The following is a 15861-nucleotide window of genomic DNA, read 5'->3' as shown; positions in this document are numbered from 1 at the left end:
CACAATAAGATAATGCAATACTTTCTGTGAACTTGTTTACTTCTGTCAAAAATAATGAAGATTTTCATGGAAAGTTAAAGAATGAATTTTCAAATGAAGACAAGTAGAATGACAGTATTTTTTACTTTTTATACTATAGCGTCTTTGTTCTTATTTTTATGTGACAAATCTACATTTATAAAAAAAAACAGGTAAAACAATTTTAATAAAGAAGTGAATTGTCTCCAAATACCGAATACACTTTTTTGAAGAACGTCACAACTCAATAATTTTAGGGCCTAAAATAGGATGAAACAGTATGGAATTGACTATAGCTTTTTACAGCCTAATACACATCAAAGCCAAAATATTAACCTGTTCACAGTTTTGGCTTAAGTTATATGATATTTTTAAAATTCATCGATTTTTTAAATGGTGATTTCTGAAAATATTGTCATATTATTTTGATTTATGAAAAGGTGTGAAAAAGTGGTAGAGACTAGTTTCAACATAGAAAACCAGTGCGGAAGCTTCATTTAATGGATGATTATAAAAAAACACAACTTCGATTGACAAGAAGTTAATTGGCAACTTGGTATACGTGGATCAACGATATTTACGTGTTGCTATACAAGCAACATATAGATCAACAAATTCAACAAGTTAGTTGAAGGATTCGTAATCATTTTGAGCCGGAATCAGTTTGGAAAATCAAACAAAACTTTTCGTGTACAGTGATATATTGTACTGCATAGAGTATCTGCTGCATAGAATATTAGCCCTAAAATTGTCCCAGTGTTTGTGAACAAAAGACTACATATCGCTCGGTTGGCGGAGAATTTATACAGCAACATTCGTTTAAAATGAATTTAATTAATTTTCATACGGTTCAAAGTCAGATAGGATAGCTAGGCTATCCTATTCTAGTATAAAAGGATCCCAAATTGCTTTCTAGTGTCCTAAATATCATACGCTATCATCTTTTAGGCAGGGGTCACAGCAAATGGGTTCGTCTTTTTTGAAAACGTTATCAAGCTAACTTCTCTGAAAGGAAATCGTCTGGTACATCTTCTTGGTATGAAGGGTGAAACAAATAGGTGCTTTGACTTCAGACTATTATACAAGTCCTTGGGGCTTCTGCAGACTGCTATGTATAAGCTTTCCTCCAACACTCGATCGATCTTTTATATGGTCCTGGTATAACCAGAGCTATTGTGTCAAGGAGACATTAAAAATTCTCATAGAAATATTAAGTCCTGTGTAAGTTGTAATGCTTTTCTCAAGGTTCGATTGCATTTCTCTATTAAAATCACCAAGACCTATTTGGGAAAGATACAAAGTCTGCAAACTCTTTTTTGCCCATTGTCTTACTGTATATCTTAAATTTTTTTCATAATAACTATTTCAGAATTCTGGAACCCTATATTAGCTTTTACAGGTCTAGTGAATGGGTACCTTAGGTTTTTTAGTCACGTTGAAGTCTCAAAAAAGTGATTTCCGTTTGCCATCTTGTACTCCTTATTTAAAATATGAATGACTGTATACAAAATTGACTATGTTGACCAAAAACTCGGTAGCGTAAGTCACCATGAACAGCCCCATCGTATGCAGGTGTCGCTTGACTGACGCATGTTCATTAGAAAGCCTGATATGATTCTGGACTGATTCCTGCTTATTTTTCAAAGAACATGAGCTCTATTAGCATTTGTATATACAATATACATTTTCCACGTGCTTGACTGGGTATACTTTCTCAGTGAAGTTGACTTTAGATACAAGCTTTTTCCCTTATGCGGACGGTACTTTTTGGCAGTTGTAAAGTGTAGCTGATTCCTTTTGGCACATTCATCAGCTCTTTTATTGCCAATTAGTTCCTGCCAATTTAGCAGCCAAACCAGAGTCATACTATTTCCTTTTCGGCATTCCCACACTAACCTTAGAGTTTCTGAGAGCCCCCAAAGCAGCTTGATTATCTGTGATTATATTGATCCCCATAAGTTTAAAAGTTTAGCAGATGAACAACATCGTTTTCGTAGTGGAATATCGTGTACAAATGCAATATTTGTCATAAAGCAAATTACTGAAAAATCACTAGAGTATAATAGACCAGCATTTCTGTGTCTGATTGACTTAAAGAAAGCATTTGACAGAGTAAGACTTAAAGATGTAATCCATCTTGCATATAATAGAGAAGTTCCTCTTAATAATATAAAAACTATTAAAACCAAAACAACAAAAAGGAAGTCAGAACAGATGGACAACTTACAGAACCTATAGAAATGGGCAACGAATTAAGATAGAGGACCCATTGAGTCCTATGCTTTCCAATTTACTTACGGATAAAATCATCAAAAACGTTAACAAAGAAAGAGAATACAGTATGGGGAACACAGAAGTAAAAATACGCTGTTGCGCAGACGACACAATATTGATAGCCCAAGATGAAGACTGGTCCACAGATTTTACATAAGAGAAAAAGAATTGAATATAACAATCTCATCTCAGAAACAATAGTAATCAACAAAAAACCAACCAAATGTATAATAGAAATTGATGGGATCAGTCTTGAACAATTAATGGAAATAAAATACCTTGGAATTACACTGTCCAGCTATGGAGACACGGGCAAAGAAGTGAGAGGTCAAGTACAAAAAGCAAATAGACTAGCAGGGTGCCTTAATAACACTACATGGCGAAACAGGCACATTAACACTGAGATGAAGTCAAGAATTTATAAAGCCAGTGTAAGACCAATGATGACATATGCCTTAGAAACAAGACTCGACACAGCCACAATACAAAGGCTACTGAAAACGGCAGAGATGAGAGTACTGAAAAGAATTACAGGAAATACTCTGAGAGATCAAAAGATAAGTAAAGATATTAGAAGAAAATGTTACGTACAGTGTATAAACGAATGGACACAAAATAGAAAAAAGAATGAAATAACCACATAAGCAGAATAATCACCAATCGGCAGAAGAAGTATCGTATGACCACGCAAAAGATGTGACAACCTTCCATAGAGAAAGAAGTTTAAAAGTCTGCATAAAGAGAACAATAACGTGAACAGTGCAATATTGCTTAGCTCTCTTCCTGAAATACAGAGGTATTCTAGGAAAATAGACATTTTTTACATTGTCATCACTACTGTAGTCCGTACAACCGACCGTTCTGTAGTTTTAAATCTGCCTGTATACCAAGTTTTAGTCCTCAGCCTCGGTTGTCCGTTTCCTCTCTCATATCTCTCTTGTAAGTAGATGTTCACCCAGAAAGGTATTTTAGGCCTTTATAGTCTCTACCCATAACCTATATAATTCTATTTGTCACTAGAAGAGTTCCTCATTTTTGAGTCCTCTTTTTGTGCGATTTCTTTTTGTCTCGTATTGATTTTATTCCCACGAGTTTGGACGAGATTCTGTCAGGTCAGAAATGGGGACAGTATGGGCTCACTGTATGCCAGTTCATACCATAACCGGAGTTCGACAGCTCTCTGGAGCATCGTTTAACTTTTACTCCTTTGTTATACATCCCATGGACATGGATACGATGGAGTTACACTTTGGGATTGGAGAGTGCAGTAAACGCAGAAGAAATCACATCGTATGATGAGTCGGTGGTTCAGTTGTGGTGCGGCTATTTGGATATTTGTTGATTGATCATGGTGTAGGTGTGTAATGACACGCCTACATCTTGTTATATCTTGTTTTCAGTTTATCTGTGAATATGTATTAATTATACCTTATTCAACTTGTTTGCATCTATCCCATGTATTATATAGCCATAGGACATTCACTATTAGTTATCGAGATGCATCGTGTCGGGGTTGAGAGGTTCCGTACCCAATAGATATGTCTTGCGTGAAGTAATAGAACCTTCTGTGTGGACTGATGCTTAGGATGTCTGTATGTGGTGTGTTGTTACTAAGCCAAACTTTTGTTAGAAACAACATGACATTCTGAGAAAAAACACAGTAAAAACCTGGGTGAAAAACTACTGGAACTGTAGATGGGCCAGTCTTATGGGATTAAAACAATCATTAAAGTAGTGTCGCTAATGTAAATATGAAAGACATAAGAACTTCATTTCTTTAGATAAAGATAACAGATTGAATATAATCAACTTAATTGATGCGTGGTCATGGCTCACTAAAGTACCATTTATATCAGACTTTGACTATTAAACGATGATATTAATTTGTCAAGATTACTAAGAAGAAGTGTGGGCAGCACAATTATTTTCTACTGGGGAAATTGGTAGTTAGAGATTATGGGCCAAAGTAAATACCCACACAAAATCTATCTGAATGTCACCAAGTACTAGAAATTTCTAACGCTGCACAAAAAAAGCGTTAAAATCACCAAGAAAGTTGCGCGATACATCAGACTAGTAACCCCTATTAATATGTATCAGGTCATCCTAATACATTTGTTAATATTGCAGCAAAAAAACAAATAATTCAATGGATATGACGCAAGTTAAGAAAAGTGGGCGAATTCAGACAAACAACTATGTTGGAAACCGGCGAATAAAAAATAAACAGATAATAATTAAAATATTTCGCTTAGATGTACGGTTACCATCACCATCAACATGCAAAACTATTATGTTGTAATATTACGGCCAAGTGCACGATGTTGTCACGTCGTGCCACGTAACTATTATCTTTGTAAGCCGTAACAGCCGTGTGGATATAAGTTACGCAACGTCGCGAGGAATAGACCGTGATCTTGGCATTCTTACCACAGACGAAGAACAATCCCAAGTCTACTTCATTCTGAGTCGATTGTAGTTGCCAGTCCGCGAATCATGTAATACAAAGAGTAATAATATGAGCTTTGCTGCCAGATTGCGTTATTTATATTAAACGGTTAAATGTTTTTTACTTTCTTCATTAAGATGATGATTATTTAATATCCTTTGGAGTGTGGGTGTAACATATAGGGCATTCTATCTTTCACGTAAATTGTTGTACTTTGCAAATTTATTTTAAACAATTATTCTAGTTTGAAAATATTGTCCCCTGATAAAGTAAAAATATTTGAGAAAAGGAAATTTGAAAAGTTTTGTAATTATCATCTTATGCTTTCTACTTGGTTACTATTTATTAATTATTTTGATCTATTCTTTGTGTCTAATGAATTCATATGTTTAATCCATTACTCTTGTATTGTCAATCACTTACCCTTTTCAAAAATAGTACAATCAGGAACTTTTTGTAAAGTATTGAAAAATTGGTTTTTCTGTATAGCTATATACATATATAAAATCCACAAGGAAAATAATTCCTGTAGCTGGCTGTATACCACGTATATCAAAAGAGGTTAGTCTTTGTATGTGGGTATATTTTATTTTATAAAAACCCTTAAAAGGGCAACATTACAAGCACGAACGTTTTCGGAACAACTGTTCCATCATCAGGTTAAAATACAGGTTACCATGCCTGAGCCACCAAAATATTTGGGTAAAAACCCTTTAAAATGCAATGTGTTACCAAAGATTGTACATGTTGTTGATAATATTATATGATGTTTAATATTTTAATTAGATTTTACTTCAAGTAACATACACCCATGCTTAAGTGAGTTCCAGTGTCCGGAGAGTAAACCTCTTCAAACGGACTACGGCTGGTAACTAGTTACCAGCCGTAGTCCGTTTGAAGAGGTTTACTCTCCGGACACTGGAACTCACTTAAGCATGGGTGTATGTTACATGTTGTTGATAATATTATATGATGTTTAATATTTTAATTAGATTTTACTTCAGGTAACATACACCCATGCTTAAGTGAGTTCCAGTGTCCGGAGAGTAAACCTCTTCAAACGGACTACCCAGCCGTAGTTGAAGGTCCTAAATTTATATCCGAGTCTTCTATATTTTCATGTATGTTTTTCATCAAAAATGATTCCAGTGCACCGCTAAGTTTTTTTTTTTTCTCCTCAGTTTTTGCCTCTTTTATTTTTCTATATTAAAAACCTGAAAGTCGTTTTCTTTTTCTTTCGGACATTTTGAAATTATCACTTAAGAACGAAGCTGGGCAAATTTAACAAAATAAATCCAAAAACACTGCAAATAAGTTGTCCAAATAATGATTCTCCAAATAATATGTAGCCGTAACGCGTATACGAATAAAATTGCTCTGATCGACAACGACAAGGTTACTTCGAAATAAAGTACGTACTGTGCAAAAGAAACAGGCACACTACTATATTTTTCAAACAAAATCGTTTATCAAAAGCGTGTCTAAATTTATCGAATTCTCAACTAAGACTGAACATAAGACATAATAACCCATCTATAAACATAACCATAATGAACAATATTATAACAGAAACTTTACAACCACTTGCCTAAATTCTTGTAAAGCATCTACGTGTGAAATCTCAAATAACTGAAGTCCGAAAGCCGCCAGCCGCTTTGAATTAAAAAGTATTCCCGAAACTGCAAAAGGGCGGCAGTTCATACAATAAATAATATTTTCTGGCATCTTTTTTAGATTAGGATAAAAAAAGAAGTATACATGATAAATGAAACGCATTTAAGTATTATCACGTACTGAATAATTATTATTGTTTGGAATATTAGAGTTCACAGAATTATCTAAATCATTACTATTTAATTATTTGAATTTATTTTCGTTTTAAAAAAGTATTATCATCAGTGGACTGCTTTTGGCCGCCCCTATTGTTGGCCGCCCGTGTGCGATGCACACTTGGCACACATGGCAAAAAAACGTCATGGTACATAAAAATGCATACTCAACCTCCCCCCTTCCCCCCTGGCTCCTAGACTAGAATATAAAACCAAAACTTTCCGAATTTAGGCAATAATCTATGTAATAGAGCTTTACCCAGCTACAAACATTAAAAAATGCATCAGTTTCCTTACAAGTATAAATATACAACACTTCTTTGTTTAAGTTTCAACTTTTGTCGACTAATTAATTGGTAACAACCTTGTACTTGATCAGAACTATCCCCTATTTAATATTCAACACTAACGTTCTACATACATTATTCCCCTCATCGACCCACATATTGTACGGTCCTTGTGAAATAAAATTAAGGGTGCAACATAGTCACACATAAAATTGCATAACAATACTTCACCCCTCGACCTTGAAAAAAAATATGGCATTACTCTTACCCTCGTAGTTGAGACAACGCTGTGCACCTGTAGAACGTTTTAACAGGTGTTTATCTAGGAAGGTCTTTTGTAACTTCTTTTATAAAGCCAGTACATGACATGTGCATGATAACGAAACAAAAGGAAGGTTTGCAGAAGATTCAGAGTGTGTAATATTTTTACGTATTTTATTTGTTTCATCTGACAACGATAAGACCGTTAGAAATGAGAAGTTTGTATACATCAAACGTTTAATATATAATATTAAATTAATAGTGAGAGGTGCGTAAATATTATCTTTTACAAAAATTTATGGATCGAAATAAATAGCTTATTATCGAGAACACCTTTTTTCACCGGAAGTAAATATGGTACAGCACAAGGACTTATTTCTAAACAAATATTTCTTAGGAATTAAAAGTAGCATTCGTTAACAACTATAGTTTATAAACGTTGTATTGGAGAATTCAATGCTCGATCGCGACAGAAACCCTTTTAGCGTAGGAGCGCAAACCCAAAATATTAAAATCTAATAAAATCTATAAAGATATTTTACTGTTTTTTAAAAGCAAATATGTTTCTAAAACTTTACCCGGAAATTGTAGCTCTTTTATCTGTTACAATGTATGAATAGATTTCGAAAATTAACCACCAAACTAGTGCAAATAAAATAATGATCCAGTTAAAGATCTACATTATAAAAGTATTCCCAAAAAATTCATTAGGAAATTGAAACAAAAAGAGTCATAGTACTGATCATCATCAGTCCTACTTTAGTGGGCAGTATTTGCATCGAGATTTGCTCTGACTTTTGGGACAGGCAGAATAATTCGTCATCGTCAGAGCAACATACCCTAACGTCATTTTTAACGAATATGAGTTATGCCTATTATTGGATTCGTATTGAGAAGGCGCATCTACCAGTGCTACAAGTTTTAAAAAATATCCACTAGAGAGCGCTCCACCTTAACAAATGTAACAACCCACATTGTCATTTGGTCAGTAACATACCATATCGTCAGTTATTTTCATGCTTCTGTTCATAATTTTTGCTGTGATCTGAGTTTTGCATCTAGATTTTAGAATTTTGGTAAGTACAAAGTTTATTTTAAGATTAATTTATTAAATTTCTTACATTTCCATAAAAAATCAATTAATTTTGATATATTAGTGATATAAGTGCTATGCTTATAATTGTAAGAATATCACAGAAGAAGAGTATTTGAAGCACAGAGCTCGAAAATAAGAAGCTCAAAATGAGAAAACTGAAGACAAAAAGAAGGCCATGAATGGAGAATGTCACACAATTTGCTGTGACTTTATGAAAGTCACCACTTTATGAAAGTCAGCATATTACAAGTTAAAATTAACTGTCCACAATTATACAGTATATAACTTGGCAACCCACGATGTTATGGCGTATTGGTTTGACGAAACCAACAGTAACCTTAGTGCTTCAACCTTTGCTTATTTTTTAGTGGATTATATGTCACAACTTTTAAAAATCTCTCTTAAACCAGTGGTGATATACTCGGACGGGTGTAACTATCAAAATAGAAAGTCAGTTCTTTCAAATGCGCTCTTGCATTTGAGCATGACTTCAGGAGTGACCATCACTCATAAATATTTAGAAGTTGGCCACACATACACAGAAGGCGACTCGGTACATAGCCATATCGAGGCTACTTTTGAAGATTAGATGTTCTTCTACCTAGTAAATTTGTGGCATTATCAAAAGTAGCTTGAAAGAAAACTCAGCAAGTTGATCCCTACAGAGCTCAACAGGTGGATTTCGAATTCTTCAAGGATTTCAATACGTCAATAATATATCCTTCCATCTGACCGGGAAAGAAACCTGGAGATCCTACTGTTACGGATTTAAGAATTCTCCAATACAGGCCTGAAGGAAAAATTTATTACAAACTAAAATACACGGATGAATTTGCTTCATTGCCCGTACGACCCCAAAAGCAAGATCCTATCTATTTTTTCCCCAAGCTCTTCAAAAAGCCTCTGAATATAACTTTGGACAAATGAAGAGATCTTCAATCACTAAAGCCCATGATGAGTAAAGATGTTCATAGCTTCTACGATTCACTCCCACACGATAATATAAGTCAAAGGGATACAAAAAGAAAAAAAAAGCAAAAGAAAATAAAAACAAGAAAAAAATCTGAGAAGCATTAGGTGTAATTAGAAGCATTAAATTTAAGCTTCTCATGAATGTATTTCCCTTGTTTTTTTTTCTTACCAATTTTTTTAAAATAAATTATCAAACTTACGTGTTAACTGTTTTAAATGGGGTCCATGGTGTACTTTAGGGATAGTTTAGTATATAAAATTACTTTGGGATTTAACTGTTTATTAAACTAGACAGGTAAAAAATAATGTTGAGTTAATAGAATGAGCAACAGCTCGTATTGTCAATACTCTTAGCAGACAACAAACCTTATTGTCCAGTTTTTCTAATATCACAAGTTTATAACAATTTTTCCCCTAAAAATGAAATTTTAGAAACAAAGTAAACAAGATTTTATCTGGTAAGTAAGGTTTCATTGGAATTATTAAGGGATAATGAGTTATTTCGCTCTCCTGAAAAACTTAGAAAATGACGTTAAGGCATGTTGCTCTGACAGTGAATATTCGATGACTACTATTCGCGTTCTCAAACGACCGTGCTGCCAACTGCTGTCAAAATAGATAACTAATAAAATGGGGATAAATGTCAAAAATTTGATTAAATTAGAGTTTAAAACTGGAATCAATTTCATCAAATTTTTAAAATAATGAGCGATAAGAAAAAAAATAATAGATATTGTTCAGTGCCACAATGTTCTACTCGATGCACGAAAGATATACATCTCCACTACTTTCCAAACGACGAGAAATTACGAAAAAACTGGTCGTATTGCAAAACCTGTGACAAAATTCATAAATGTATGCAGCCGACACTTTAAGAAATCAGATTACTTTTTTCCAGGTAAATCATATTTGATTGGAAATTTATTTAGGTAATATATAGTCTCAGCCTGGTTCTTTCTTCATTGAATCATTGAAATAACGTTTTATTTTTTAGATGTGAGCACTGGTAAACGATTTTTAAAAAAGGTTCCATTCCATCTGAGAATCTACCTATTCCATCTTTGGACAAAGTGTTGTTGTCTTCAGAAAGATCATCTCGAGAAGAAAGATCAAAACCGACAAAACAAAGGCATCTATCTAGTATAGTATCTATTTTAAAAGATGTAATGATTGACTCAGATCCAACAACGTCAACAATTATGGAAGATGAAATCGAAATTTGGAAAACACAGGTACAGAGATTAGTGCAGTTTTAGAAGCCATTATTGCTCCAGCTAAAACAACGTATTGTTCTAGTGTTTGCTAAGCTAAAAACTGACCTCACTTTTCTTTGCCTTTCTGTTATATTTGGTGTCTCGGCAAACACGTGTAGAAATTATTTTCAGATAACGGTGGAAGTTCCTTCTGAAGTATTAAAACCTGCAATACCCTGGCCAGGAAAAGAAGAGATTCAAAATAGGATAGGTACCTATAAGTTTTAAGAAACTTTATAAAATAATAATTATTTTGGACTGCACAGAATTACTTTTACTTAAAAGCAAGTGTCTTAAGTGTCTTGTAATGACTTATTTTCACTACAAAGGCAACCACACATTAAAAGTTATGATTGAAATAGCACCATCTCATTTAATTACATTTGTAAGTCCTGTTTATGGTGGTGGTATCTCAGACAAACAAATTTTTATTCAATCAAGATTAAAGGACAAATTGACACCAAATGGGGATGCTATAATGGTAGATAATGGCTTTTTGATAGAAAATAAATGTATCGAAAAGAAAATCGAATTAATAAGACCATCATTTTTGGGAAAAAGAAAACAATTATCAATGACAGATGCTCTTTGTACTGCTGAAATTGCTTCAGCAAGAGTAAACGTTGAAAGAACCATACAACGGCTAAAAATCTTTAAAATTCTTAAAGCAAGAGTTAATTTATTCCTAGTTCCTAATATCGACTCTGTTATAAATATTATTTCAGATATTTTTAACTTTTCTGCACTAATACTTAGTGATGATAAATATTAATTTATATTTTTAGTGAGTGTGGTGAAGAGTAAATATTTTTTCCAAGTAAAAGTACCTATAAGAAACAAAACAATCTTTTAAAACAAGTTTTTTATTTATATAATTGGAATAAAACTGGTAACACATTGTAAAAATATACGCCTATCAAAACTTTTAACATGTTTTGTATAAATTCTACATCAAGTGGTACTTTTATAATAAGTGTGGACTTATCAAATGGACACAACGCTACAAAATGACATTTGTAGTCCGGTAAGTAACATTTGCAATTGTACTTGTCCATAATACATATGGTTTTTCTTTAAAGTAATATTATTTTCATCAATTATGCATTAATATTTAAGGTCACGTAAAATTGCACAGATTTTGTTTTGCCTGCCAGAGGGCACTTTATTTCTACACAACATTTTCCTGAAACAATTCCATCGACATTTACTGCCAGCCATGGTACATCATATGAGATAAAAATTTCCAAATGTTCAACTTTACTTTTGATTTATTTTTTTATACATTTTTAAAGCAAGTGATTCATACTTTTTTCCATGTAATGTCGCAGTATTTTCTTTAAAATTGGAATTATACAATTGGTTGACTTTAAGCGGCCAATTTAGGTTTTTATTGAAGTTATACTTCTATAAGCGCATTCGACGTTTATCATTACATATGTAATATATAGATAAAAGGAAGACAGAAGATATATTTTCTCTCTTTTTCTCTTTCGAGAATAAAAATGTTCCTTTTGTAAATATATGTAATATTTATTAATACATATTATTATTATTTTTCCATTCTGTTCAGATTTGTCTTGAGTCTCGTTAGGTATGTTAAATTATAAATTAAAACTTGTAAATATCTCAGGAAAGTTCAAATGTGTCCTTATATACACAAAAAACAACAATTAAATTTTGTATCTGTCAATGTTGACAGTTGTATCACGAAACAATATTTTTATTTTATTAATATTATTATCATGATAAATTAAACATATACGTGAGTAAGTTATGTATATTGTCATTTTTAAATACTTATGAATATTACATTTTAATTTGTATTGTATTATTATATCAATAACAAAATAAACAATGAATTTTTCTGCAGAGTATGTGTAAAAAAATTTTTTTGCATTCAACTCCTTTTATACATATATGAAAATAAAAATACACATTTTCATCAAAATATTGACTCAATCCTTCATTTACTATACTCCTATTACAGGTCAAATGTTGTTTATATACAGCAAACCATGCACCATATACCTATATACCTAAATCTGTTTCTCTTTCTGCTCTCTCTTACCTATAGCATTACATATGTAATGATTATGCAGATTGACTCCCATATAAATTTGTAACGGCGAACGCGTGTATAGAAGTATAACTTCTCACACCCGTTTTTTTTTTACTATATGTAACTAAATGCTAACAAGTGGTTCCAGTTACTCACAGTCGCGCCAGGTTCTTCCACGCTTCTCCAGTTGAGTTTAACGTAGTTAAACACATTTTAACAGAATTACTGTAGCTTACTTCAACATTATTTGTATAAAACATAGCTAAATCATATTCTAGAACAATGCCAGTAGACCATGTATCAGCAAAGACTAGTAGAACTTTATTGTTGCCAATAATACTGTGACATAGAGATATCTGAAGCATTTCTTTCTCATAGAACCTTGTGTCTCGATATATAGGAACCACACTTTTTAGAGTCGGACTCTGAATCTTCTGGTCCGGAGAGTAATATCTCCAATATCTCAGTATCTGCTGGTTTTGCTAGACGCGTACCTATTTTCTTCTTGCAGTGTTTTTTTTTTCATGGAGCAAAACTGGTTAATTAGCACCATACTTTCATACACATTATGTTTTTTTTTTATTTTCCCCCCTGTGCTTGATGTATAGTTAAACTATAGTAAAAATAGCTAAAAATATATAGTAATGTGCCAATTATATGTTTGCATTTGCCTGAATTTCCAGCCTTACCTGTACAATTACAAACAACATTTTTAATATTATCAATCACTGCAATTTTCACTTCTATTTGGTGGAGTACTCGTCTCAAATTGTTCATTTGAAGGCACAATGCTTGTATCATTGCGGTTTTCCCACTACATGATAATATTCCACAAGTAATAATATGGTTGGAATCTACAATTGCTTGCCCTTCAACTAGGGGTCTTTTAAAATGCCCTATCAAATTTACAATGTCAACAAATGATATCCCTATTTCGTCCACCATCTTTCAAAACAGGTGCTACCACCTATAATCGTTTGAGAACGCGATTAGTATATCTTAGATTAGAAAGAGTCTTTTAAAAAGTGGCTCTCCGAAAAGCTGATACCAATGTTGGAGGAACCATCTCTAATTATTATGGATAATGCCTCATACCATAGCTCTTTAATAGAAAAGTTACCGAATGCCAGTTGGAAAAAATCGGACTTACAAGAATGGTTACGAGCGAAAAAAATAATTTTTGACGACGATTCGGACAAGACAGAGCTATTGAGTCTTTGTCGCCAGAATAAACCACAAAATACCAGGTACGTTATAGACGAGCTACTCCAAGAACATGAGCATCAGGTTTTGAGATTGCCTCCATATCACTGTCAATATAATCCGATTGAGTTGGTCTGGGGCATTTCTAAACAATACTATTATCGTCATATTGGAGAACATGGACGTGGAGATGAAACAGTGAAAAAAGTTTGGGGCGATGCATTAGCTGAGGCAACACCTGCAGTGTGGGCGAGTTGTGTTAACCATACTGAAAAATTAATTCAGGACGACTGGGCAAAAATGGTCACATATGATGAAAATGAAAGTAGGATTATCATCGATTTGGCGGAAGATTCCAATGATGAAGACAGTTTCAGTAAAGACGCTGACTGATTAGCTAATTAATCAAGGTCAGTACGTTGTAACAGTTCAGAATTCGCTACAGTGCTTAAAACTTAAAAAATCTGTATCATTTTTTAATTAAAGTGGGTTAAATAATTAACACTTTTTTGGGTATATTTCAAAATCCTTTTAAAATGTACTTTTCGTTATATCCTGTCCTATTGTACTGCAAGCTAGAAAAATACTTCTTCGCAATTTATACGTATATTCCGTTATTAGAAATTTAATGAAAAATAATTTATAATTTTCTTTTATAACTATTATTTCGTTTGACATGCTACATTTTGCTCCGCCACTGGAGGAGGTAAACGAATCGAGCTTATACAAGGAAAGACAGATGAAACAACTTATTGCAAGTGTTTTTACACGCACACGCCAAGAACGATGAAAACGATTATAGTTATTTTAACACAACAAACGATGGACAGTATTTGAGGTAGACAAAATGAACGAGGCCGCGTTGATCAAAGTAAGGAAATATATGGGGTGGTCCTTACGACATTCCTACTACCACGTAAACACAAAAATAAACTGATTAAACTGGAAATATTAAATAAACAAAACAAAGAAAAATTATAAATATTAAAATATTAATAATGTTTGTATTTTGAGAACGATTTCCGAAGTGCAAATTAAAACGTCAATAAACTTATTATAAACTTTAATTGTGGCTTATTCCCATTAAAATAGTAATTACTTTATCTACACTTCTTTAAAGTATTGGATGAAAGTTTACTGAATCGGTTTTTGATTTTGTTTTATTTTTTGTTTTTTTTTGTTTAATAATCTCCTTCACTCCAACGCATTTTCAAATATTGTTTGTTTCGGTTGCATTTTTTTAAATTTTTTTGGGCATTTTTGTAGTTATTTCCTTTATTTTACTATGTTTCTTGTATTCAACCATCAACAGTTTGTGATCTCTATTTCAAACTGCACCTAGCAAACTTTAAGCTAACTGGAATGATGTAAGTACACTCAGAACAACTCCATCAATTTCATTGTCACTTCTAGATAATCGTTCTGTGAATTATTTTTTTTATAGTTAATCGTATAGTTATTTTGTTGAGATAAAATATATTTTCTTTAATCTATTGATCCGTTTTTCCTATCCATCATTAAATTTAAATAAGCTTGATCACTGTACATCATTTTATGTTTGGTCGCTGGTTCACTTTCTGTGTTAGGAGATTTGTCCAATTCAACTTCTCGGATGCTTATTTTCCCTCATTAGGTAATTTGATTTTGATCAGTTTTGAATTTTTTGTGGCTCTTTCGTATTGTATAAAGCATCTGTATGTGTGGTTGATAGATTTTGTCAGCAAAATTACCATCCAATCGCTTTCTCAACGTAGCCTTAAAGTCTCCGAGAATGACAACAATTTCGCACTAGTAGTGACTAACAATTTTATCTATAGTTGACTATAGTCGGCTAAAAGTTAAGTTCTCGACTTCGTCTTCTTGTTATAAAATCGTAGAAATATAGAAAGAAATAATATAAGTTAAATAGCTAAAATCTTTTAATTGTATTAATATTTAATTAGATTATTAACTTAGTAATGGTTTGGAATCAAGTACAGTAAATAAAATAATGCTACCTTCTTACGGGTGGTCTCTTTATAGAGACAGAAAGAAACATAGGACACATAAAATGTTTTTTTATTTAACTTACATTGTAATATTAGAAGAATTGAAAATACCTGGGGTTGATACTAAATTATAGAATATTAGTCAGAGAACTTTACAATTAGAATATCAGTT

The 15861-nt window shown here is 32.7% G+C and overlaps 1 long non-coding RNA gene across 2 annotated transcripts; it reads left to right on the top strand.

Annotated features, from left to right (window-relative positions):
• Positions 1 to 9808: 9808 nt before the first annotated feature.
• Positions 9809 to 11412, top strand: LOC140438206 (uncharacterized). Of its 2 annotated transcripts, none has more exons than XR_011950452.1 (3): positions 9809 to 10084; positions 10181 to 10418; positions 11225 to 11412. It is a non-coding gene; the product is annotated as an uncharacterized lncRNA (long non-coding RNA). The 2 variants fall into 2 exon arrangements; XR_011950451.1 differs by having other exon boundaries at positions 9809 to 10115.
• The last annotated feature ends 4449 nt before the right edge of the window (positions 11413 to 15861 follow it).

The sequence above is a fragment of the Diabrotica undecimpunctata genome, chromosome 4 (genome assembly GCF_040954645.1).
Source record: "Diabrotica undecimpunctata isolate CICGRU chromosome 4, icDiaUnde3, whole genome shotgun sequence".
Classification (NCBI taxonomy): domain Eukaryota; kingdom Metazoa; phylum Arthropoda; class Insecta; order Coleoptera; family Chrysomelidae; genus Diabrotica; species Diabrotica undecimpunctata.
Note: the sequence above shows the minus strand (reverse complement) of the source record. Positions and strands in the feature narration are given on the sequence as shown.